We start from the raw sequence: 26,040 nt of genomic DNA on the forward strand, positions 1-26,040 counted from the left end.
CTGGATTACGGTTTGGAATTTCTTGACACCCATATCTTTTGTGATAATGATGCTTCAATTGCAATTGTTAAGAATCCTGTTCAACACTCAAAAATCAAGCACTTTGATATTAAAATACATTTTATTCGTGACCGCTACGACCGTAAATTGATTCATATTGAATAAGTTCACATTGATAATAATGTGGATGACTTATTTACAAACTGGTCGGGGCAACCAAGTTTAATGTGCTTGTCAGTTTTCTTAAAATGCTTCGTTTCGAGGATTGAATCTTTTTGAGGATAAATTTGTACATATTTTATTTTTGCACAAATTTAGGGGGAGAAAATTATAAAAATGTGTGTGTGTGTGTGTTTCTATTATTAAAATTTTCAAAAAGAGTTTGTTTTTTATTTTAAAAGATTGCTTATTCACTCCCACTTAAAATTATGTTGGTTGCTCTAGTTGGAAGGACATATACTTGTATATGTTTGGTCCTGTCATCTATTCATAGGTTCACAGGATAGCCATTCACCTAAATATTGAAAGCACTAAGGCGATTGTGATGTAGCTTTGTTCTAATATCTTTCACTTAAAATTATGTGGGTAACTCTAACTTGGAGTGACATGTTCTCATATGTGTTTGGTCCTGTTAACCACTTGTGAACATACGGGATAGCCATTCACCTGAAAACTAAGAGTGATCGGGATGACTGAGTTTTTTAGTTAGTAAACGGTTTTGCGTCTCGAGTCTTTGTATTTTATCATTAATGTATTTGTCGTTTTATTTATGTAATAAAATATTAAGTTATCTTTGTAGTTCGTTAAGGTATAGTCTAGTTAAGGATGTTTAACGAATCAGGGGGAGTTTCGTTAAGTTATTTCATTTACGTGTAAGTAACGAAGTGGATTCTAGTTCGTTATGGAACGTAACGAACTAGATTCGTCTTCTATTTATAGTGGCTTTAGTCCACATTTAATGTTATGCTTTTGAGTAATATTATCGAACCTCTGTCCAATTCCTCTCTCAAGCTTCAATCTAATTATTATACACATACATACAATTAATATATCATATATTCAACATACAATCAAGAGTAACTACGAACTAGATCCTTATTAGGTTAATTACATAGATCAGATCTGAGAACTGTGTTTAAGATTAATCGAGTTCAAACAAGTGGTATCAGAGCTTTCGGTGCTTTTTTTCTCTTGATTTGATAGCTAATTCGTTATTAGTAGACTATTAAATGTTATTTTGTGTTAAGTTTAGATTCGGTTTGATTTTGAATTGATTTGAGTTGATTCAGAATTGGAAATTGATTGATTGGTTTGGATTTGAGATTGGTAAGGTATTGATATGATTTGGTTGTGAGGAATTGAAATTTGGACTGTTGATAGATTTATTTGGTTTGGTTTTTGGTTTGACCGGGAAATAGGGGATTGGTTTTGATTTAAGGTAATTAAGTATACAAGATGGTGAGATTTGGATTCACGTTGTGTTACTGAGTGTTTTGGTAGTTTACGTGAACGATTTGGTTAAGAATTGAGTTAGTAATCCAGATTTTGCTTCTGGGTTTGTGTTCACACAATTTTCAGAATTCTGGAAATTATGAGGTTGAAGGTTTGAAGATTTGAATATTCATCGTAATTCGTTAACCTTTTTAACTTGATTCGTTAACAGTTTGGCTAATTCGTTAACCGCATTAGCTAATTCGTTAATATTATCATCTGATTCGTGAACCAATTCGCTAAGTATTCTACTTCGTGTGACACGTGTCTTACCTCGATAACTGTTTTGTAACAAATTTTGCCACGTGGCAATTCTTGTCTTAAGTTTTTTACAACCGTTGTTACAAACTGTTAAGCTATAAGGTGATTCGTTATCAACTATAGCTGATTCGTCATCTAATTTGCTAAGTCTTCTCTTATGATTCGTGAAAGATACCTGTCTGATTCGCTAAGCGTATTCTTAGTGATTCGTTTATCTAATTCGTTGGTAAACCATCTGATTAGTTGACTTATTTCGTAAAATCAATTTGTTGACCAGATTCGTTAACTTCTTCAGTTTTGTTAAAATCATTTCTGATTTGTTACCTGATCAATTTTAACTTCGTTAAATTGTGATTCGTTACTATTTTTCACCGTTTGTTACTACTGTTCACAGTTCGTTATTACTTTTCACAGTTCGTTACTACTGTTCACAGTTCGTTAATCTTATTTTCAATATTAACCCTTAGAGTTCAACGAAATTATCATTTAACAAACATGGCCGGGATGTATGCTTTGGCTTCACAGAATCTGTTAATGCAACAAATGTTGCAATTGGATACTGAGATTGGCTCACATTCAAAATGTCCAAGGTTGAAGAGATTCAGTGATTTTGCTAAATGGAAACCCCGTTTTCGTGCTCATTTGGGTTCTGTTCATCCTGATTGCTCGTACTGTTTGGATGAGGTGTACACTGTCCCTATGATTGGAGATGAGACAATTGGTTACACACCTTAAGCAATTTCCCAATACTCACAAGGGAGAAGAAAGCCCTAGAAATTGAGACAAAGGCTTATTCTACTCTTACCATGGCTTTACCTGAAAACATCTTTCACCAAGTGGGTAGCATAAAGATCTGTGCTTTGTTATTTCAACATATTCGTATGAGAAGTAAGGAAAATATAGCTGAGAGTAAGAAAGTAATGCTTAAGTTTCAATTCAAAAACTTTAACTTATTTTAGGGTGAAACAGTTGAGGAGATGATTACAAGGTTTAATCACTTGATTGCTAAGATGGACAAAATAAAATTGGAAACTTCCAAGGTTGATAAGATTGACACTATTAAGAGTGCACTACCAAGTTCTTATTCTACGTTTTTAATGGTTCTGAAAGAGAATAACTATTTCACGAAATAAGACTTGACTACAACAGAATTCTTGCAAAAGATTGAAGTAAGAGAATATGATCTTAAATGTCAGAAGTCTTACAAGGAAAGTCAAGATCTTGCTTTCTATGGTGGTAGTATGCCTCTAAGTTCAACTATTTCTCCAATCTTCATTTCTTACACAGAATGCAAGTGAAAATGAAACAACCATCTATAGTGATCCAAGAGCATGTTTTTACACTGCTGCTAATTCTGGATCACCTGGTGTTTCTGTTGGATCTGGAAATTCATCTACTACAAATCCATTTGCTCCACCACCAAGTGTAAACATGAAGGAAGCTGAACAAAACTTTGCTTTTCTGACAGCCTTCATGTCTTCATATGAAAATTTGGTGAGTAGTAAAATAGCCACAAGTGATATGACTGATGAAGATTATGATCAGATTGATCCGGATGACTTAGAGATCATGGATTTGAAGTGGAACATGGCAATGATTGTCCGTAAGGTTAAGAGATTCATGCAAAGGACTGGCAAAGATCTTCCTACTTAGAACAAGAAATTGGGATTTGACAAGTTAAAAGTAAATGTTACAATTGTCAAGAGTTCGAGCATTTTGCAAAAGAATGTGACAAGCCGGAAAAGGAGTATACTGGTCCTCATGGTCAAAATCAAAATTTTTCTACATCACGAGGTAATGATGCTGAAAAGAAACAGTCTACTTCTGGGTCACAAGCAATGTTAGATGATGGAAATGATTGGTCACAACGACTGTTGTGTAATGATAATCAAGCTAATTTAGCTATGTTTGGGCTAACTAAAGACTTTCTAGATGCAAGTGGAAGTGAGTGGTCCTCTGACAATGATTCTGAATCTGATTCTGATGACTCTTGTGACAAGCCTCAAACTGTTTTTGCTTGCATGGCTAAGATCAATGAGGTTAGTCATTCTATCTCTGCTACTTCATCTGTTAAAGTAACTTGTGTTAAATTTGAAACTAACAAACCTAAGTTAGAGTCTTTAAAGAATCATAATGTTAATTTAGTGAGAGAAATTGCTTCACTAAAGGATACTTATCGACAATCTCTTGAGTCTCAAATGAAATCTCGAGAGAAGATTGAAGCATTGTCGACAAGTAACCACGATCTCAAGTTTGAGTTATCTATAAAAATGACAATTAATGACCAAAAGTTTCAAGAAATCTTGAAACATCGTTCAAAGATAACCGAGCTTGAGAATGAGGTTCTTGAGTTAAAGTACAAGTTGGATAAATTTCAAAACTCTTCCTTTTTGCTAAACGAAAAAATCGAAGTGTCTGGAAAACAAAAAGATTCAAAGAAAGGTATAGGTTTTGTTGAAATTCCACCACCATTTCACAATGATTATAATGTAAATCCTTTTGCTAAAAGAGAAGAAGATGTGGTTGTGAAAGAACCTGTGATTTCAGTAAATGCTAAACCTGTTAAAACTGACATTGCTAAAACTCAACTTGCATCTCAAAAACCTCATGTGGAAAGCAACAAAGTCTTTGTTGAAAATGTTGACAAAGTTATTATTGAGGATGTGTTTGAACCAGAGGTAATACACAAAAACAAAAACATTCCAAGTTCTAATCACATTCTTTGTGAACCTCATGAATTTGAGGAAGCTGTGTATGGTTCAAACAAGCTTCATGTGAAGAAGGAAGAACAAGTGAAAGTCAAACCTGTGAAGGCAAAGAAGTCAGAAAAACCAAAACTTTCTGATGAGGACTGAAGTGTTTCATCAATCCTCCTAGTTCTAAGCCATCATCTGCTAGGGTTTTTAAGTTAAAGGGAATGAACACAATGTTCACTGAAAAAGATATCCCGATTAGTATCATTAAACCAGAACTAATTAAGAGCGTCTTTTACAATGAAACAGACAAGTTGAATGATTTGGAACGTCAATATGTTTGTGCCAAAACATCGAACTCATCAGACCCGTTAATTAAAGTAAAACAATTGTTAAAACATGCTAAAAAGGTTCAGTTTGTAAAATCAACTCTAACGGATACATTGCAAAGTTTTTCCAATTGTTCAAACCTTGACTTTTATAAGAAAAAGAAGTCTGTAACTTCTGATGATTTGGCCAAGCGTTTCACTGAAAATGTAAGTTATCAACCTTCTGTTGCATATGTCTCTGCGAAACCTCAACATGGTCATGTTGACATGCGAAGTTGCTTTTTGTGTGGTCAACAAGGTCATGTGGTGAAAATTGTGGTCAACAGAAATTTCAGAATCTCCATCCTTTTGTCAAGGAACATTCAAAACCAGTTTCCGTGATAAAGAAGATTTTAAAACGACCCGTGTCGTGTGAGGATGATACACACATTATGTTTTCAAACGTGAATCCTCGAAAGGTAATTCATGTGAATGAAACCCATGGTCAAGTGAAACCAAAATTCATTCCAACTGAGCCAATATGTAATAACACAAGTTCAAACATTGTTCAAGCTGCTTATCTAAGACGAAAGTCTAAGAAGCCGGTAACTTATTCTCAAGCTGCTGAACAATAGTTGAATTCGGCTAAGTTTAAAATTTCTCAAGAAAACCAAAAGGTGCCCAAGACTGAGGCCTGGGCTGCCTTTTTAAACTAATCATTTCCTTTTGTGTGTAGGGTACATCCAAGACCATTTCGGGTGAAAACTGGATAATGAATAGCGGACGTTTTCGTCATATCACTGGAAATCTCAACCGCTTAACAAATGTGAGAAACATTCAAGGAGGTTATGTAGCGTTTGCTGGGAATTCTGGGGGAATGGTCACACAAGAAGGTGAAGTCTCAAATGGTCATATCACTTTTGAAAAAGTTAACTATTGTGACAAAGTGGACCATAATTTATTAAGTGTGTCGAAAATCTGCGATAAAAATACACTATGGTATTTACTGATAAAGAGTGTCTTATCTTGAAACCGGGATACGTGATACCCGAGGACATGGTTGTCATGCGATCACCAAGATCAAATGATATTTATGTCTTAAATATGAGTTCTAAAGTATCAACGTCTATCGAAACATGTTTTGTCCCCAAAGCAACCGAGAAGGATTCTATTCTATGGCATCGTAGAATGTGTCACATTCATGTTCAAAAGATGAATTATTTAATGGCTAATGACTTAGTTGAGGGTGTGTCGTTGAATAACTTTAAATTATCTGATCGTTGCATTGCATGCAAGAAGGGTAAGCAGAAGAAAAACTCTCATCCTTCTAAGTTATTGAATTCCATTGATACTAATGGAGATTGGTATTGTCTTGTTGTCACCGATGATTATTCAAGATACTCATGGGTGTTATTTATGAATTCGAAAGATCAAATTCCTGTTTTGGTACAAAACATTATTACTAAGATCGAATCACTATACAAACCAAAATTGAGGAGAATTAGAAGTGATAATGGTACTGAATTCAAGAAAACTGTGTTGGATTTCTTTTGCATTCACAAAGGAATTCACCGAGAATACAGTGCACCCTATGTACCACAACAAAACGGTGTTGCTTAACGAAAGAATTGAACTTTGATTGAAGCTGCAAGAACTATGCTTGTTGATTCTAAGCTTCCCGTCCAATTCTGGAATGAGGCGGTGAATACAGCTTGCTATACGCTTAATCGGGTTTTAACTGTTAAACGACTCAAAAAGACAAGTTACAAGCTTTTAAACAATCGAAAGCCTAACTTAAAGTATTTGGAACCTTTTGGGTGTCCTTGTACAATACTGAAGAAGGATGCAAGTAAATTTGAAGAAAAAACCATTGAAGGATATTTCTTGGGATATGCGTCTCCAAAGAAAAGAGTATTTAATTTCACTTCTGGTTGTGTTGAGGAATGGTATCATGTGGACTGTCAAAAGTACACCACTCCTCCTCAAGGGAAAGGTCCCGACTGGATGTTTGACTATGATGGCTTATTTAATTCATTTACTGCATCAACTGAGAACATAGATGAAGACCTGGTTCGAGCATACTTTGAAGATGATTTGGCCATTCCAAGATTTTCAAGTTCTAATGATGTTGAAGCTACAACTCTTGCTCCAACTGAAGATCAATGTGATGATAATCAGGTTGATAATGTATCCACTTCTTCTGATGACAATCAAGCTGATGATACAGTTATTGAACTTGACAGTGATAATGTTTCATCTCCTGAACTTGGTGAACATTACATTAACTTATTTGATAATGTTGTTGTTCCTAAGAATCCCACTATTCGGATTCATAAATATTGTCCACAGTAAATCATCATTAGATAACTTGATGTGGGCATTCAAACACGTCATCAAGTGAGAATAACGTATTCTGTGCTTATGCAGATTTACATTCCTCTGGAATTGTAAATGTTGCTAAGTTCACTTGCTTTCTATCCCAAGTTGAGCCAACGACGCTACGTATGGCTCTTCAAGATCCTTTTTGGGTAGAAGCTATGCAAGAATAATTAAAGCAATTTGCAGGTTTGGGTGTTAGGGATTTAATCGACAAACCTGCTAGAGTCAAGAAAGCTATTCCGACTAAGTGGGTATTTAAGTGTAAGAAAGACGATCGAGGTGTGATCGTACGAAACAAGGCACGATTAGCGGTGCAAGGTTTCCATCAGCAAGAGGGTATTGATTACACAGAAGTATATGCTCCAGTTGCAACATTAGAGTCGATTCGAATCTTTCTGGCTAATGCTGTGTAGAAGAATATCAAGGTCTATCAAATGGATGTTAAAAGTGCTTTTCTCAATGGTGAACTACACGAGGAAGTGTTCGTTTTACAGCCTCCTGGCTTTGAAGATCCTGATTATCCGGACCGAGTTTACCGATTAAAGAAGGCCCTGTATGGTCTACATCAAGCCCCGAGAGCTTGGTATGGCACGCTTGCCGACCATTTGACTGATAACGGCTTCAAGAGAGGGAATGTCGACTGCACTTTATTTCATAAGACTGTTGGTGATGATCTTCTCCTATTTCAGATTTATGTCGACGACATTATCTTTGGGTATACAAACGACACGTTATGTAAGGAGTTCGAGAATTCCCTGCAAACAAAGTTCGAGATGAGCTCGATGGGAGAGATGAATTTCTTTTTAGGGTTGCAAGTTCACCAGTCTGCGACATGAATCTTTATTCACCAGACCAAGTATGTGAATGATGTCTTGAGCCGATTCAAGATATCTTCCTGAAAAATCACTTCAACTCCTCTCCCCGTGGTTCACAATTTATCACCGGATGAATTGGAGGATACCGTTGATCCTACCCTTTATCGTGCCATGATCGGTTCTTTAATGTATCTAACGGCTTCTCGCCCCGACATTATGTTTGCTATTTGTCTTTGTGCTAGGTTTCAATCAAGTCCCCGAGTGACTCACCTAGCCGAGGTTAAGCGAATTCTTCAGTATCTGAGGGGAAATCCAGACATCGGGTTGTGGTACCCCAAGGATGATAACTTTGAGCTTACTGCCTTTTCAGACTCGGACTATGGAGGTTGCAAGATCAACTTCAAATCAACCACGACTGGGTGTCAATTTTTAGAAAACCGGCTTGTTTCCTGGTAGTGTAAGAAGCAGACAACGGTCTCCACTTCAACCGCCGAAGCTGAATATGATACAGCCTCGAGTTGCTGTTCCCAGGTTCTTTGGATACAATAACATCTTCGCGACTACGGTTTGAAGTTTCTTACTACTCCTATTTTGATTGATAACTCTGCTGCAATATCTATCACAAAGAATCCTGTACAACATTCTAAAACTAAACATATCGAAATTAAATATCATTTTATAAGGGATTGCTTTGAGAATAAATTAATCAACCTTGAGAAAGTACATACTAACTTTCAGAAAGCCGATCTATTTACCAAATATTTTGAAAATTCTTTTCTTTACTGTTTTTTCGTAAAATATTTTGAAAATTCAAAAACATTTTAAATTTTGAAAAGTCAAAAAGATTGTGTTTTTCAGTTTGTACAGAAAATTCCGAAAATCCAAAAAGATTGTGAAGTTTATTCTGTTTATAAGAAAATTGAAATAGACAAAAAGATTGTGTTTTTAAAGTATGTATAGAGAAAAACCAAAAAGATTTTTGCATATGTTCACTGAAAAGTATGTCAATTACTCAAATTTGAAGGACATGTACTTGTATATGTTTGGTCCTGACATTTACTTGTAAATGACCGGGTTAGCCATTCACCTGATAACGGAAAGTAGTTAGGGCGTTCGTTAAGCTTTTAGATTATTTTTCGCTAAAAATTATGTCGGTTATTTAAGTTGTGAAGCATGCTTGCGTGTTTTGGTCCTATTATTCACTTGTGGATTGATAGGTTAGCCATTTATTTATAGACTTATGTTAACTGGGGTGATTAAATGTATCTTTATATTGTTTTATGCTCCTCAAAGTTTTGAGTCTTTGAAGCAAAAAGAGAAAATGATAGTACATTGATTATCTTAAAAGACTGTGTGCTTAATTACATTGGTGCATTGGGAGGTCTTAAAACAAACAAGTAGAGTAAAGTATGTGATATAAACATAAAGAAACGCCAAATTGAAAGAGGTGTTAAGCCTCTAGAAAAAGTCTCGGTGAGGATGGCAGAAATGTAATAAACTGTCATACTCAAGCCTTATACTTGTTTGATCACCCAAAATAAAATAAAGCAAATAACAAACTTTGAGATTCTGGACACTGTGAGTCTTTATGCGGCTTAATCATCTGGGTATTAATATGCATAAATATTTTATTCGCTTTTAGAGCAAACACAAAATCATTAAACTTTATCACTGCTGTACTTTGTACAAATCTAAATTAATGAATTGATCAAAATCCGCTGTTAGTCATACATTGTTCCTCCCTTGCGCGCGTCTCAATACCATTAAGAAACGGACCCCAAGGGTTACAATGTATCTAAACCAACAAATGGACTCGTGCATATTCACTCACAGTAAAAGGAACTCAATGCATTGCTAAGTTATGTTTGTAAAATTCAAATTTTTGATAAACAATATAATGGTTTAAGTCAAGTTGGGGTGATATGGCAAAAATCAATTAAGCTTGAACCGAGATTAGAGGCTGATAGTTTCTGATATTCTGTGCTCTAATTGAATAATTAATCATATCACAAAAACACTTGACAGTTTGTTTTTAGATTTAAGTGGACAACAATACCAATGACCAACTTAACGCCAGTCACAATATCGCTGAAATATAAAGCTGTGATGGAAGGGCAATTTGGTCAATATGATTCTCTGCTCAAACTCGACAAAAATCCAAAAATATGTACTACTTTTGAAAATCATACAAAAACACAAAAATATTTTCTTGTTTTAAATTTTCGGATAATTTTCTGGTAAATATTTCAAAAATATCAAAAAGATTTTATTTTTCTAGTTTACATATTATTTAAATATTTTATTTTACCTTAATCAATGCAAAGAGAGCACACGTCTGCTTTAGCACTATTTATGTTAATTTAAGGGTTTCAAAACATGAAACGTTGTTAAGGTATTCAATTATCGAGATACAGGTCCTCAGTAATTATTTTAAGTTAATTTTACAATTATTGAATTCTTCAATTTAAATTATTTATTTAAAATTAATAAAGTATAATTCGTTACTTATGAGTAACGAATTAGGTTATTCTAACGAACTACATCCTAGTTCGTTCCCCTAATTCGCTTCTGCACTCTGTAACGAATGACTACAATTCGTTATACATAAGTTAACGAATTAGACAAGAATAAAATCTAATTCGTGTGACATGTGTTAATGTAAAAACTAACGAATCACCTGATTCATTAAATCAAATTTTGAACGAATCATCTAATTCATTAATTTGGGAACCGTGCAATGTCAATGTATATAGGACGGCATGCATACGAACCGTCCTACTATACACTCTTCTTCTTCACTTTATACAGATACCCTGCCAAAAATTTTCAGAATTATCAACCTTTGATTTTCGGTGTTTTGATTATACCAGTGTGTTTATAAGGTATAGATGATCACAACTTTGTGGTTTTTGTCAAATATAACACATATTTGATAGGTTAATTATGATATTTTGGTATCGGGTTTTTAAGGTTTATATAAACCTTCATCTATCTGATTAATACCCTATTAAACAAATCTATTTTGATGTCATTGTAATCGGAATGGATTTCCGAGTTCCATGGTGATCTTTAATCATTTTTTTATTGTTGATTGCTGGGTTAATTATGAACTTTGACTATCAGGTTTTATACTTTGTTTACAACCCTAACTTACTGAATTTTTATTATGTTTTGGACCCTCAAATCTATACCATTTGAATTGCAATGTGTTTCCAAGATCTTTTTGGTCATTTGTTTGGATATAAATCGATGATTATGGGGTAATTGTTATCAGATTTGCCCGTTTGACTGTTTGTGTTCTTGGTTAATTTTGACCGTGACCAGTGCAGTCAAAGATTAAACCATTTTTTGGCAATTCGTTATGCTTAGCGAATTGGAACTCATCCGTGTCCAATTCATTAAGTAAAACACACGAATTAGAATAGCTAGTCCATTTTATTAAAGAATCAGATATGTATTCGATAAAGTATAACGAACTAGTTGTTAATTCGTTATCTTTCAATAGTAATTCACTACTTCTTATTCGTCAAACTTACTTGATAGCGGATCAGCCTGATTATTTAACGAATGACATGGTTTTTATTTAATTTAAAATTCTTATGTTAAAATATAAATTTTTATTTATTTATTATTTAAGTATTATTATTTATAATACTCACTATCATCGGGTTTATTTATACAGTTCAATGGCTGATAACGTAGCTCAAGATCCGCCTGTTGATGCACCACAAGATCAACAAGCTCAGGATGTCCTTTTGCTTCCATTTGATACACGGCATAACGTTTGTGCATTCGTTGACACAAACTTTCCTGATGAGGATGTCTTTGGTGATATGCTGGAATTTATACGCCGTTCTCGTATCCATTACGCCGTTACTGCTAATCCGGATATTCGGTTCAACATTGTTCGCCAATTCTGGAACACTGCTCAATATGTGGAAGCTGAGGACCATATTGCTGCCTAGGTTAACAACAAACCAGTTGTCATCTCTGTTGAAACTGTTCAAAGGGTGTTACGATTCAATGATATTATTGATGATCCAAGCGAATACCACAAGGATCTGATTCAAGGACTCTTTGGATGATTGTTTTATGCTAGTAGTCTTCCTACGTCCATGTATAACAAGGCATACTTGTGTCCCCAATACAAGTATTTACTTCATGTTCTTATTCACTGCCTTGGTGGACGAAAGGCTGGGTTTGACGAATGCCGCATTATGCTACAATCGGCATTTGTTGCACTTTTTTTAAATAAGCGTTACAATTTCTCTGAAATGATCTTCGATCATTTGAAAGAAAATCGCATTCCTGGAAAACGACGCATGAAGTTCTTGATGTATCCGCGTTTCGTTCAATTGTTTGTTAAAGGTGCTATCAGGGAATTGGTTCCCGACCCGAATGATATGAATGATAAGTTTATCTTGGACAACATGAAGGCAGATACCATGCGAAGGATGAAACAGTACCGTCAATCTCCTCCTCCCAGATTTAAAAGATTGATTGGTCATACTGCAAATCCTAATTATGTATGTCCTGACAATGATCGCTGGATCCATGATGATTTGGATTCCGAGCGTGAGGAGGGACCAGGTTGGAACCAGGGTGATGATGGTGATGATGATGCAGGTGGTAATGGTGGTAATGCTGGTAATAATGTTGATGGAGATGCTGCTATCCTTGAACAACAAGCTGCGGTTGAAGCGGCTTTAGCAGCTACAAATGCTGCTCAACACAAGAGAAAAGGTAAAGAGCTAGCTTCTGAAGGCTCTTCTAAGCGTCGAGTGTTGGCTGGAGCTAGCATCTCGTTTGGAGTTCCACCTCCAAGGTTGTCCACTCCTCAACGTCCAGCGGTGCCGCTCACTACTAGCACTTCGGAGCTTACATTGACCACTACGCTTACTTCGGATCCACAGCTTCGTATGATTCCTCACTCAGTTTTATCTATTACACCAAGGCCGATGACTGCTACTTCGGTGGTTCCCCCAACACCAAAAATGATGCCTCTACCAGATATTTCATTTCTGAGGCTCAGTCGTCCTATGGGTCCAGTTCAGCCTATTCCTTCTTCTTTTACTGCATCACCTCATGATCAGCATATGAGCATGGTATTGTGTCTACTACATTTGTATGAAAATCAAATGTCTGCGGATCGTATGAATCAAGAACGAATGATGGAGAATCAGAGGAAGTTGCTCAGCTACGTTTCCTTCTGTCAATAGGAAACAAAGGCCCTTCGTGAGATTGTTGAGTCTCAGGGGGTGAAAATTAAAGAACAATAGGAGCTTATTTTGCAACTTACATGCAAAGACGACGCGCTGAAAAAGCTCAAGAATGATGATGAGGATCCGGATGAGTCTGGTGCTGGTGGTGAGACTAAACAAACTCAAGACCCAATCTCTGGTGCGGGTACGAGTTCTGTTGATGATTCAGGCAAGCAGATCGTTACTTATCATGATAATACGGCTGCCAAATCGATTGAGATGATCGAGGCCGATACAGTTATTTTTGTTGATGAAAAGGGAATGGTGAGAAGTGTTGTGAACGCGGATGAGATTGTAGAGGGATAGTATATGGAAAGGTCTCTAACATGAGAGAAGATTTCGTTATTGCTTGGATTGAATGATGATCAATTGACCATGTTAGAAGTTGAGCCCGATGTTGAGGTTGAAAACAATGAAGAGATCTTGAATGATCCGACAATTCAGATGAATACGGCCTTTATTTATGATGACGAGGAGGTTGAGGTCGAATATGTTACAGCTGAGAATTACCCTGATCTGTTTCAACACACTAATGTTGATCAGGGAGCCCCCCAGTATTTACTGAGGAAACATTCAAAGAAGCTGAAGATGAGTTGGATCAAGTGTCAAAGGGTAAAAGGGTGGTTGAAACAAGATTTGATTCGCTTGAAAACACAACTGATGCTGACATTCAAAGATGGTTTGGTTATCGAAGTAAGAAAGCGAATAAGATTATTGATGCGTATCAGTATGTGGATCAGGAATAGAAGGATGAAGCTGTTGCTCGGGCTAAAGCCAATCAGATGACGTCATTCAAGCCCGTGTCAAAGGTTCAAGGTGATATTATCTCTTGGTTATTTGATTCTGAGTTGAAAGTGTGTATTGTTAAATGGGAGAACGAGGTCCAATATTATGAGAAGATAAGTGATGTTCTCTCATTACCACGGTGGGACGTTCGGACCCTTGCATGTCGTCCATTTATCAACTGTGGGGGAAATCGAATAGCAGATTGGTTAGCGGGTGCCGGTGAAGCCGATGAATCAACACATATATTTATCCTTCAACCGCTGGTACTACGACAATCGTATTGGCGAGGCCGTCATTGTCCTGGGTAAAGAGTTAAAGACCGAGCTAATCAAGATCATCGATCCAATGTGGCTTGTTAACTTAACCAAGACCGACAACGACGTGCTACACAAGAATAAGATATTGATCGAGCGCAATGAAGACTATGATCTAGCTATGCAGTTCCAACACGTTGTGCGTGTATGTTATGAGAACGGGATTCATAGTTGCAGAGATTGGCGGTCCAAGCGTTTCAAGTAAAGTAAAGACAAATAGCTCAAGACAAGGGGGTGTCTGTTATTACACGGTTTTGCGTCTCGAGTCCTTGTATCTATCGTTAATGTATTTGTCGTTTTATTTATGTAATAAAATATTAATTTATCTTTGTAGTTCGTTAAGGATGTTTAGCGAACTAGATCTAAGTTAATATCCCTCCTAATTCGTTAAGGATGTTTAACTAATCAGGGGGTGTTTCGTTAAGCTATTTCATTTATGTGTATGTAACGAAGTGGATTCTAGTTCGTTATGGAATGTTAACGAAATTGATCCATCTTCTATTTAAGTGACTTTAGTCCACAGTTAATGTTAAGCTTCTGAGTAATATTATCGAACCTCTGTCCAATTCCTCTCTCAAGCTTCAATCTAATTATTATACACATACATACATTCAATTAATATATCATATATACAACATACAATCAAGAGTAACTATGAACTAGATCCTTATTAGGTTAATTACATAGATCAGATATGAGATCTGTGTTTAAGATTAATCGAGTTCAAACATGTTTTTAATCTGTCTTTTGGGAATTGATATGATTATTCAGTTAACAGCTTTTTGAAGCTTAAAATTATTTTCAAATGAAAATTGATCCAACATTTGGAAAATGATAGATAAATTGTTTCTGTGTGCCTAACAGGTGAAGTTATTAAGCGTAAAAGGCTTTAGAACAGTCATTGATGTATATGGTAGCTTCCATAATGTGTAAAAGATGAAGTGATATAAACTGAATCTGCTAAACTCGTTGTCGAGATTCATTTTGAAAAAATGTGCATGTCTCCATATACATCTCTACGAATGATAGGAAAAAAAGCAATTACTCAGTCATACACGAGCCCGTTATTATCTTGATCACCGAAAATATTATGATGTTTTGTTTACTAACAAAAATAAAATAAGGAAGCTCATGTATATGAATTGAGTTGTTAAATTCTTGGTTTTTTCAAAATCTTAAAGGGTCAAACTAGAACTACAAGGGTGAGGCATTCAAATAAGTCCTAAACACTCTAAATGAAAGGCATTTAAGTCCAACGTTCAACCTTAAAGCTTAAAAGTTTTCCTGTTTTTTTATAAAAGTTTTGATCAAACACTAGAGGTTTGGAGTCAAATTGGGGTGATCTAGGGAAAGCCAAATACGCTTTGAGAAGAGATACGAGGATCACAGGTACATGAGTGATGTTTATCTGAGATTTATGCCTAATTGCAGCTAATCCATATCACTGACGCAATGAAAATCATGCTAAGTTCTTATACCTGCTATCAACCTGTCTCTTTATGTCATAATAATGTTGAACATGATCCTTGTTAAATTACCTTAATCAATAAGATTCCATGTTCGGATCTTTTCTAAAATGCGGCATTTTTATCAAAAACTGAAATTTGATCCCAAATTTTCGTTAAATTACAAGAAGACCGGTGTTTCGTGTTATTTTGATTATTTTTGTTTATTATTTTATTTTATTTTTTCTATTTTATTTAAATTTTCTTTTCATATTGAAAATATTCTCCTCGAAAACAAGTGCTATAAATGGGCGACTTTTGATCTGGTTAAATCTTGTTGGGCCTTGAGATTGTTTGATAACTTATTTTGGGCTGAACTTTTAAAATGGGCTCGTCTGGCTGGGACCATATGGGTTCTTCGCCCACTAGGTTTGGGATATAAATGGTTTTGAGATCTCAATCATTGCCATTATTATCAAACCATTTTCTCTCTAATATCTCTCTGGCCGAAAATCTTACCTTCATTGCTAATCTGATTTATTCTCGTTTTAGTGCTTCTTGACTTAACTACAGGTAAAGGATCGACAGATTACCTATTTGATAGTGTGTTGGTTTGATTTTGACTTAGATGATAGTTCGGGTCTTTGTTGGACGATTGATACAAAAAACTCTTATTCTGTTGGACATTTGTTCTGGTTAATGCCATTATTGGGACCCTAGAAATTTTTTCAGGTCACACCATGGAGTTATCGGTCTTTTGGAGAAGATGACACGAGTTTCTAGGCAGAATTCAAAGGGGCTTTCTTTTCTTTTGGCTTGACTGAAAACCTTTGGTCAAACTAAGAGTTCTTGGTTGACTTTTTTTGACTGAGAACTCGTGCTCTCGGTGGGACTGGACAGAGAATTCATATCTCTGACCGAAAACTCACTTCCTTGACCGAAATCCACCTGTGTGGACCAAAAACAACTTGTTGGACCGAAATGTATTATAAAATCATTATTATGTTTCATTTTTGGTCCTTATAACATGTTTCTTTCACAACTGGTCCTTAATGTTTGATAATTAAAAAATTATGTCCTTAAACTTGTGCTTGTTGTTCAAGTTATGTAAGAACTGGCAAACTTAACTCGTTTGTTGCAGAAATGGCTGATCAAGCACCGTTAAAGTTCATAAATACTCAAAATATAGCTGGATATCTATTTGATCCACCTTTGACACACGTGGAGTTCAAGTCTATGATCGTCGGTCTCAACACCTGCAACAATTCTCACGTCTTACGAGAAACTCCTGTCATATGCAAGAAGATGATCGCGGAGTTCTTGTACAATGCTTCGATCAACCAACAAGGAGTAGGTGGAGCTGTTAATATAGACTCCATAGTGAAAAAGAAGTCATTCATCATCACAGAGGCCATTATTCGCGAGGTTCTTTTATTTGGGGATCAACCTGACTACCAAACGGAATATTCGACTGACGCAGTCTCAGATTCTAGTCAGAATCGGTTACGAGGGATCCTATCCTCCTGCTATCAAGAAGCTATTTGACCCTTACTGGAGGTTTTTGATACACTCATTCTTTACTTGTGTGTAGGGGAGAAAAGAGCGGTCTGATGAGATTAGCCACATTTAGATGTCGGATGTAGTTGCTCTGATCATGGATTGGAACTACATTTATTCCAAATTCGTATTCGATGAGATGATGAGCAACCTAAAGGGAAAGAAGAAAGAAATGTTTCTCATGTATCCTCGATTCTTACAGATGATCTTTGAGTCACACTACACTGATCTTGTTAAATTTGTCGAGACGTTGAATATGAAGTCAATGGGACCTAATACCTTTGGATTGATGAAGCAGTCCAGAAAGGGGTCAAAGGTCTTCTATCAAGGCCTTCATGAGCTAGTTAAGTTTGGTCAGTTTGCTGAAACTAAGACTGTACCAGTCAGTGCTCAGGTTGCTGAAGAGCATGTGGCGCCGGTTCAAGGGCGCACTACCACATTTGAAGTTATTTCGGATGATGAAGAAATAGAAAACCGTGAAACGGAAACTACTCTGTCAGTTGAGCAGTTACAAGATTTTGAGAAGTTTAAAGAATTACTTCAGTAAACTACTTTGAAGCCTCCTCAAACAGTTGCGGAAACTCAAGATGAAGACATTCCAGAAGTAACAGACGCTGATCTTATTCCATGCAAAAGAAGAAAGAAATATCCAAGACCAGGCGTTCTGATTACTGAAACCACGGCTACACACCAAGCCAACAAAAACGTGAGTTGGACACTACTGAGGCTCACGTTGATCCAAGCCCACCTGTTACGGAGTGTCAATATTAGGAATAGAGTTTTGATGATTTTTCTCAAGAATTTGACTTTGAAGCTGATATTCCAGTTTCTGCAAGCCATCGGGATCATCAAACCCGACTGGTCAGTCAAGATCCAGTGCTTCAAAGAAGATTGCTCAGATTCTCGCAATGCAAGACACTTATCTGCAGAACAAATGGAAAGGGGTTGTACTTGAAGATGCTTCTGTGGACGTGTATGCTTTACAACATCGAGTATTTGAACTCGAACAAGATTCAGTGGTAGAATATGTACGTATCCAAGAGCTTGAAGCTGGAAACTCTGACAAAGATTCCAAGATTAAAGAGCTTCAGTCAAGTATGGGTAGCCTTACTGCTATGTATTTGGATCTCCAACAAAAACTCGTCCAGAAATTTGGAGATGAGTTCAAAAGCAGTGATGACCCTGTCATGAAATCAACCAATGTCGATCAAGGTGGGAGCTCCGGTGCACATACATCTGCACATGCTGACACATCCAAGTCACTGGAGAACTATCTCTCAATCCCACATAAATCTGTGAACAATCCGATAGACGGCAAAAACGAGGATCCTCATTATGAAGAATTCTAACAAGAACGTTGAATCGTCCGATCACCCATATAAGTTTATTCTAAATTTGCAACATGGCTTTTCTGAGAAGCATGGTGACAGGTCCGGGATCATGTCATGGGGATTCGATATTGACAAGTCTATGTGGTGGGTGAAACGAAAGTCTAGGACCACTAAGTACTACAAGAAAATGAAGGACTTCGGATCCTGGACAAAGGTGGATCTCACTGATTTCATCAAAGCTCCCTTTCATAATCCAAATCATGACTAAAAGGCCACAGACTTCTGGAATTTTTTGAAAAGACAAGTCGAAAAGGGATTTCCTAACATGACCACTGTTGAGTCATTCTTAAAGAAAGCTAAAAGTGTTCGAGATCTGAAAACTGGGAAAACAATGGTGAATGTAATGTGGCCCGCTACCAACAAAGCGACTCACATTCCACTCTCTACCTCAATTCCTAAAGGGTCACTGGATGAGATGCAGTTCTGGGCATACGATAGTGAGACTGCCACTGTTGTCATTCGAATGAAGAAGGGGCAGTATCGTTTTGTTGATCCACAAGATCTATTGAAGTTTCGTGAACGATACATCAAGGCGTTGAACAATTTTCAGATTATTGCTGAATGACTATTTGAGGCTGCGGCCAAAGAGTATACATGAATGGTGGCTTCTATTATCAGAACGGGTCTATGGTATGGTGGGTATAGAGAGGCTGAAGCGAACATTTTGGAACACGAATAAAGAACGAAGCTACAAACCAAGGGGGAGACTGTTGGGTCTATATTTAGTGGTTTGTACTTAGTTTGTATTATGTATATCGGGTTTAAGTGTTTGTGTATTTAAGTCGAGATCACATTGTGATCTCGGTAGGAGATCACATTGTGATCTCGGTGGGAGATCACATTGTGATCTCGGTGGGCTTGGGCTTTTTTGGGCTAGGTCGTTTGTTTCTCTATATATAGAAAACATGTATACGGTATATGGGTTGACGTTCATAGTGTTTTGGTGGTCGCGAACGAGTTGTGTAATATTGTGCTTAAGCACCCGATGTTAATACAACGTGTGTTTTGTAGAAAGATCTAGTGTTCTTTACGTATTGCCATTGATTGTCTTGAATCACGTACGTTATATTCCGCAATAACGTTGGTTTGTTGATATCATATTGCATAGATCCGGTTTCGAGACTTACAATTTTGTCACTACCGGGGTGCATCATGTACTTAGATTTATGTGCCTCGTTAATGATCTTTTCACGCAAGTCTCCCACGATCGGTACCCAAATCCTGTTTCCTACCATCGTCACCCTTGACTAGCGAGTCAACGGTGCCGTTACGTTTTTCTTCAGAGATCTTTTTTTCTTCGATTGCTTGGAGTTGGGCTAATCGGATTTGTTCAACTAGATCTACTTGGAGTTCTAGTCGTAATGCTTGCACTCTTTTGGTTTCTCATGTTCCTTACGACTCAGGGCGTCGGCCACAACGTTAGCTTTCCCTTCGTGATAAACGATTTCATAGTCGTAATCATTCAACGTTTCCATCCATATTCGTTGACGCATATTAAGTTATTTTTGTTTGAACATGTGTTTTAGACTTTTGTGATCGGTGTACACGTTGAATTTGACTCCATAGAGATAGTGCCTCCATAACTTTAATGCAAAGATTATGGCGCCTAACACTAGATCATGAGTTGTGTAGTTTTTCTCGTGTATTTAAGTTGACGAGAGGCGTAAGCGATTACTTTCTTTCATTTCATTAGTACGCATCCCAGGCCAGAATGAGATGCGTCACTAAAGACAACAAAATCTTCAGCACCTTCAGGAAAGGCCAGTATAGGTGCAATGGTGAGTTTTTGTTTGAGTATATCAAACGCCTCTTGTTGTTTGGTTCCCCATTCATACTTGATATTCTTACGAGTTAACGAAGTTAAAGGAATGGCAATTCGGGAGAAAGTTTTAATGAATCTACGATAGTAGCCAGCCAAACCTAAGAAACTTCGGATCTCAGTTGGCGATTTTGGAATTTCCCAATTTGAGATAGCTTCAATATTCGCGGGATCTACTTGAATTCCATTCACGTTTATGATGTGACCAAGAAATTGTACTTCGTGAAGCCAAAATTCGCATTTCGAGAACTTGGCGTATAACTTCTAGTTCTAAGTAATTCAAGTAAGATTCTGAGATACAGAACATGATCTTCTTTTTACTTAGAATAAATAAATATGTCGTCGATGAATACGATAACAAATTTGTCCAAGTAAGGTTTACAAATTCGGTTCATCATGTCCACGAATGCGGTTGGGGCATTAGTGAGACCAAATGGCATGACCGTGAACACATAATGCACATACCTTGTTCAGAATGTGGTTTTCGGGATATCTTCATATTGGACTTTCACTTGGTGATAGCCAGAACGCAGATCTATATTAGAGAAGTAGCTTGTTCCTTGTAGTTGGTTAAACAGATTATCGATTCGGGGTAATGGGTATCGGTTCTTGATGGTTACTTTGTTCAGGGCTCGGTACTCGATACACATTCTCATGGATCCATCCTTCTTCTTGACAAAGAGAATCGGTGGTACCCATGGTGATGAACTTGGACGAATGAATCCTTTCTTGAGAAGTTTGTCTAATTGTTTCTTCAGTTCCATCATTTTGGTTGGAGCCAAGCGATACGGGGCTTTAGTGATTGGTGCAGTTCTAGGAATGAGATCAATTCTAAACTCAACTTCTTGATCAGGAGGGATTCCTGGCAGCTCGTCGGGATAGACGTCTGAAAATTTGGAGACAATAGGTACGTCTTTTATCTCCTTTGGTTTGGATTCTTCGGTGATGTAGGCCATGAATGCTAAGCATCCTTGATTTAAAATTTTATTAGCCCTAATCATGGATATTATGCTAACTTGGCCAGCGTCTTTGTCCCCATCAATTCAAACGGTTCATTTATCAGGGGCTCGAACTTCAACGGTTTTGATATTGAAAATGATACGTTCATGATTATTGGATAACCAGTACATACCAAGTACTATATCAAAACCAGCAAGAGTCATGGGCAACAATTGAATGGGTAAAACGTAACCAGCTAACAAGATTTTTCCGTTTTCTAAAGCTTCGTAGATTTTAACGATTTCGTTACTAACGGTCTCGACGCTTAAAGTTTTATTTAATTTCTTTAGAAGTTCGTTTAATAGACTACAAAATTTATAATCCTTAAAACTTAAATTGGCACCTGAATCAACTAAAACTCTAGCATATGTGTCGTGAACTAAGAACGTACCAGTGATTGTTTCTGGCATGTCGGCTGCTTTCTTTGTGTCTAGAACAAAGACTCGGGTGTTTCCTTTCCTTGGTTCGTTGTTTTGACTACTTCCACCCGCACCTCCAGCAGCGGGTTTGTTCTTGGGGCACTCGAAACTGCGGTGTCCCATTTCCTTGCAGTTGTAGCAAGTCATCTTCTTTTTCCAACAATCGGCTGTTGCGTGGCCGAGTTTGTGACACGAGCCATAGACAGTTGTAGACAGAGCAAAGTGGCATCGGCCTTTTTGGTATTTCTTGCAGATTTTGCATTGGGTGTAGTTGGAATTGGATCCAGATTTTCGTTGATCTAAACTCTTGCCCTTGAATCGGGCGTTTCCCAATCTCTTGTGGTCTCTTATTGGAACCACCTTCTTGTATTCTTCCTTATTGCGAATCGAACCATTCATTAGATAACCGACCAATTCCAGGTCGAAATCATCGGTTTCCGGTAAGTGAGATCGTACCATGTCGCGAATTTCTCGCGGGAGACCCCATATGTATCGGGTTACTTTACTAGATTCTGGCGTTACCAGCTGGGATACGAGTCGACAGTACTCGTGGAATTTGGTGTTATACTCACGAAGATTAGTTCCAACCACCTTGTGGTTAAGAAACGTGGATTGGATGTAGTCAATTTCGTGCATCGAACAAAATTTCTCCAGCACCATGTCCTTGAATTCTTCCCACATCAGATGGTACAATGTTTTTCTTCCTTTGCTCATGATGAGAGTGGTCCACCACTCTAAGGCTTCACCTTTGAACATTTGCGCCGTGTATTGAATATTTTCTTGCTCGGCGCACTTTCTGATTATCACAATTGATTCCATCTCCTCCGGCCATCTTAGCGTCGCAATGGCGCCCTTGTCGCCATTGAATTCTTTGTGACCGAAATTTTTGAAATCTTTAAATGAACAGCTTTCAATTTTGAGTTTCTTGAATTTTCGATTAAATTCTCCTCTAGCATTTGATTCATGCACACTTTCTTCGGGATGAGATGGGTTAGGTCGAGATTTATATTTTATGGATTTCCGAGAATGTTCGGTATGAGTTTGCCTAGATTCAGATCTAATGTGCGAATCAGCCCTTACGGTTTTTGTTATCATTTCTTGTATTTTTTTCATGTATTGCTCGGGTATACGTTGATCTTGTTCATTTTGAACGCGGTTATCTTCCCCTTTTCGAGAAGCTTCCACATTATTGGTCCTTGGTTCGACATTTTGAAATAATTACACTGTTTTCTTAAAGCACACATTTTCATTTATGCATATATATATATATATATATATTACATCACTTAACACCTTTATATCTATATCATTACTTGATATATATATATATATATATCCCTATCCATACTAGAACGATTATCATTCTTATTTTTAAACACAACATAATAATTACATAACAAACACTTGGCCACACCACCGGAGTTCTTAATATTTCATGAACTTCTTAACCATCTTCTTCATCTTGTTATTCTTGTGAAGAAGCTTATCTCCCATCTTCTTATTTTTGCTTCCATCTTCAGCAACTTTCTTCCGCTGCTCGTCAATCTCGTGTAAAGCTCGATCGGGATGTTCTTCTTAAGACTGTGGAATGACATTTGGACATCTGTATTGTGGCGGAAGATCACGATATCACATCATCATGATGTTGTGGTGGTTCTTGGGTTATGGTGATGAAGTTGCTTCGAAGGGATAGTTGAAGAATGCTTCTGCGGCTGCCTCCTGTTGATGGATTTCATTTGCTTGTTTCGAGATCGAAGGAATTCTTCCTTGAAAAGGTGGGAAATCTGGTGGAAACCTGATCTGGATTCCATGAACACTTTTCCATATGGATCTTCGGGATCATAGCATGGACTCATGTGCAAGAATGGATGCATACATCCTTTATCTGGTGGGCAGTCACACATGGAGTTTGTTGATGGTTCTTCTCTTGGTGTACTCACTTATTCGGAAATTTCTTCCTCTTCTTCCGGGTCTTCTTCCTCTTATGGGTCTTCCTCTTCTTCCATGACCTTTGCTGAAGCAGACACAAAAGGGTCTAGCTGGTACCTTTCATACGGTTGAATGACTCTCATATTTGGTTTTCAGGAAGGACCAATATAGGAGTTGGCATGAGAATTGGTGGGGTTATGAGTAGATGTTCCGTTACACCAACGTCTTTGATCGGAATGGCATTGCATCCAATCAGAAGAGTCAGATTCTGGTTCAATCATGATTTGTTTATTGGCTAGCAATTCATGAGATGGATGATACGTCGGGATGTTGGATGGATGATACATTGGGACGTCAGATGAGTGATACATCGGAATGTTGTACGGATGATACTCCGGGATGCTTGACAGATGGTAACGTTTTGTTCTTGGGGGTTCGTACTCTTGCATTGATGGATTGCTTGAAAGATTAATCGGTAGTTGTTGTGTTCCAGGAAAATATACCGGTGTGGGTCGGACAATCGGATGAACCTAGCTAAAGAAGTCTTCATAGTAGTCTTCTCCCGTGTTTTCTTTTGGAATGGGTTTGGGGCATCTAGCTTATCTTGCGTAGCGCATAAATCCTTCGATTACCTTCTTGAATGACATCTGTGGGTGGTATAGATTGAGGAGGGATAGGAAAGGTTGCCAGCCTATCTTATCCCAAATTATATAAACACTTAAAAAGTATAATACTTAATCACTTAGATCGAAACATAGGTATTATTAATTAATATCTAATTTGCGAAGATCGATGGCTCTGATACCAACCTGTCACACCCCCATCTTGGGCCTAGACGTGTGACCAACAGTTGTTAATGTTTTTGTATATAAATCAGAGTTATGGATTAATGCGGAAATATTGCGTGAATTAAAATATAAATATTTACATATCAAAAGACTGGATTACAAAATACCTGTTTTAATGTTTACAAAATATTCATTGTTTATAAAAACCACCATTCAAGTTACTATTTAACATAAATGATCTGAGCCATCAGATACCCTATTATCAACTTCGATTCTTCAAGCGGCTATCTTTCATTACCTGTAAACAATTTGAAAAAAACATTAGCAACACATGCTGGTGAATAAGTTGACACTTAAAATATTTTATTTACTTAAATACCCCTCGAGACATAACTTAAGTCTCGGCCCATCTTGGCTTAGGAATAATCAAGTTAAAAACATAAAACACAATTACATACTAAAGCTTTACTCGAAACCGCTCAGCAACCATAGCAGCGTTCAAGATTACTTAGCTACCATAAGTATACACATGATTACCCTCTTTCAGACGTAACTTAGGTCCGGCCCATCGCGGTGGAGGCATATAACCAGGTGTGGCGCGGTGTGCCCACCGTCTACCACATATGTAAGGATCCAAACAAACGTACACGACAGCCTGAGGTCCAACGATTACTTTTATTCATAATGTTTTAGAGATGCATAATCTCATGTAATTCATTTATTTCACTCGATAATACAAGTTATAAAAGTTGGGCATATTCACCTTTGATAATGATTAGCTTCACTTCACTGATCAGTTCATCTTTCCTTAGCTATCTCGGACCTATAGTACGAGTATAATCTTCTGTTATTACTAGATCTTTAATCTAGGTTTAGACCTTTAGTCTATTTTGGTATAATCTTTACCTCGATTATATTTTCTTTTCAAACCTTTAGTTTGAAACACCATTTCCTTATTTTACAAGTTTAACCTTTAGTTTTTACTTGTTTAGTTTTCTAACACCACGCTTCTTCTTCTCGATGAAACGTATACCTTATTTCTTTATTCATTATTTAATAAACTTAAATAATAATAATATTGATAACAAGGACTTACTTTACATTACTATTTCTTTTTTATATTTTTCACCGTTATGTTTTATTTTTTTATTCTCGAGGTATCGAGAATATCCTTTACTATGGTCTAAGCCCTTCAATGTTGTATTAATATTTTATTAGGGCATAACCTCTACCTTGGTTGGCTTATATTTCTAGACTCTTGGGCAGCACTTCGACACTTTTACATTTCTTGAGTAATCTTGATCAACACTCCTTTGCACGCGAATTGAGACATGTCCCACATTGATATTTGTTGGCACGTACTTTGAGGTAGACGTCGGCTCGTC

Source organism: Bidens hawaiensis, unplaced genomic scaffold (assembly GCF_021521415.1).
Source record: "Bidens hawaiensis isolate Kalapana, Puna unplaced genomic scaffold, B.hawaiensis_p1.1 tig00006083_1, whole genome shotgun sequence".
Classification (NCBI taxonomy): domain Eukaryota; kingdom Viridiplantae; phylum Streptophyta; class Magnoliopsida; order Asterales; family Asteraceae; genus Bidens; species Bidens hawaiensis.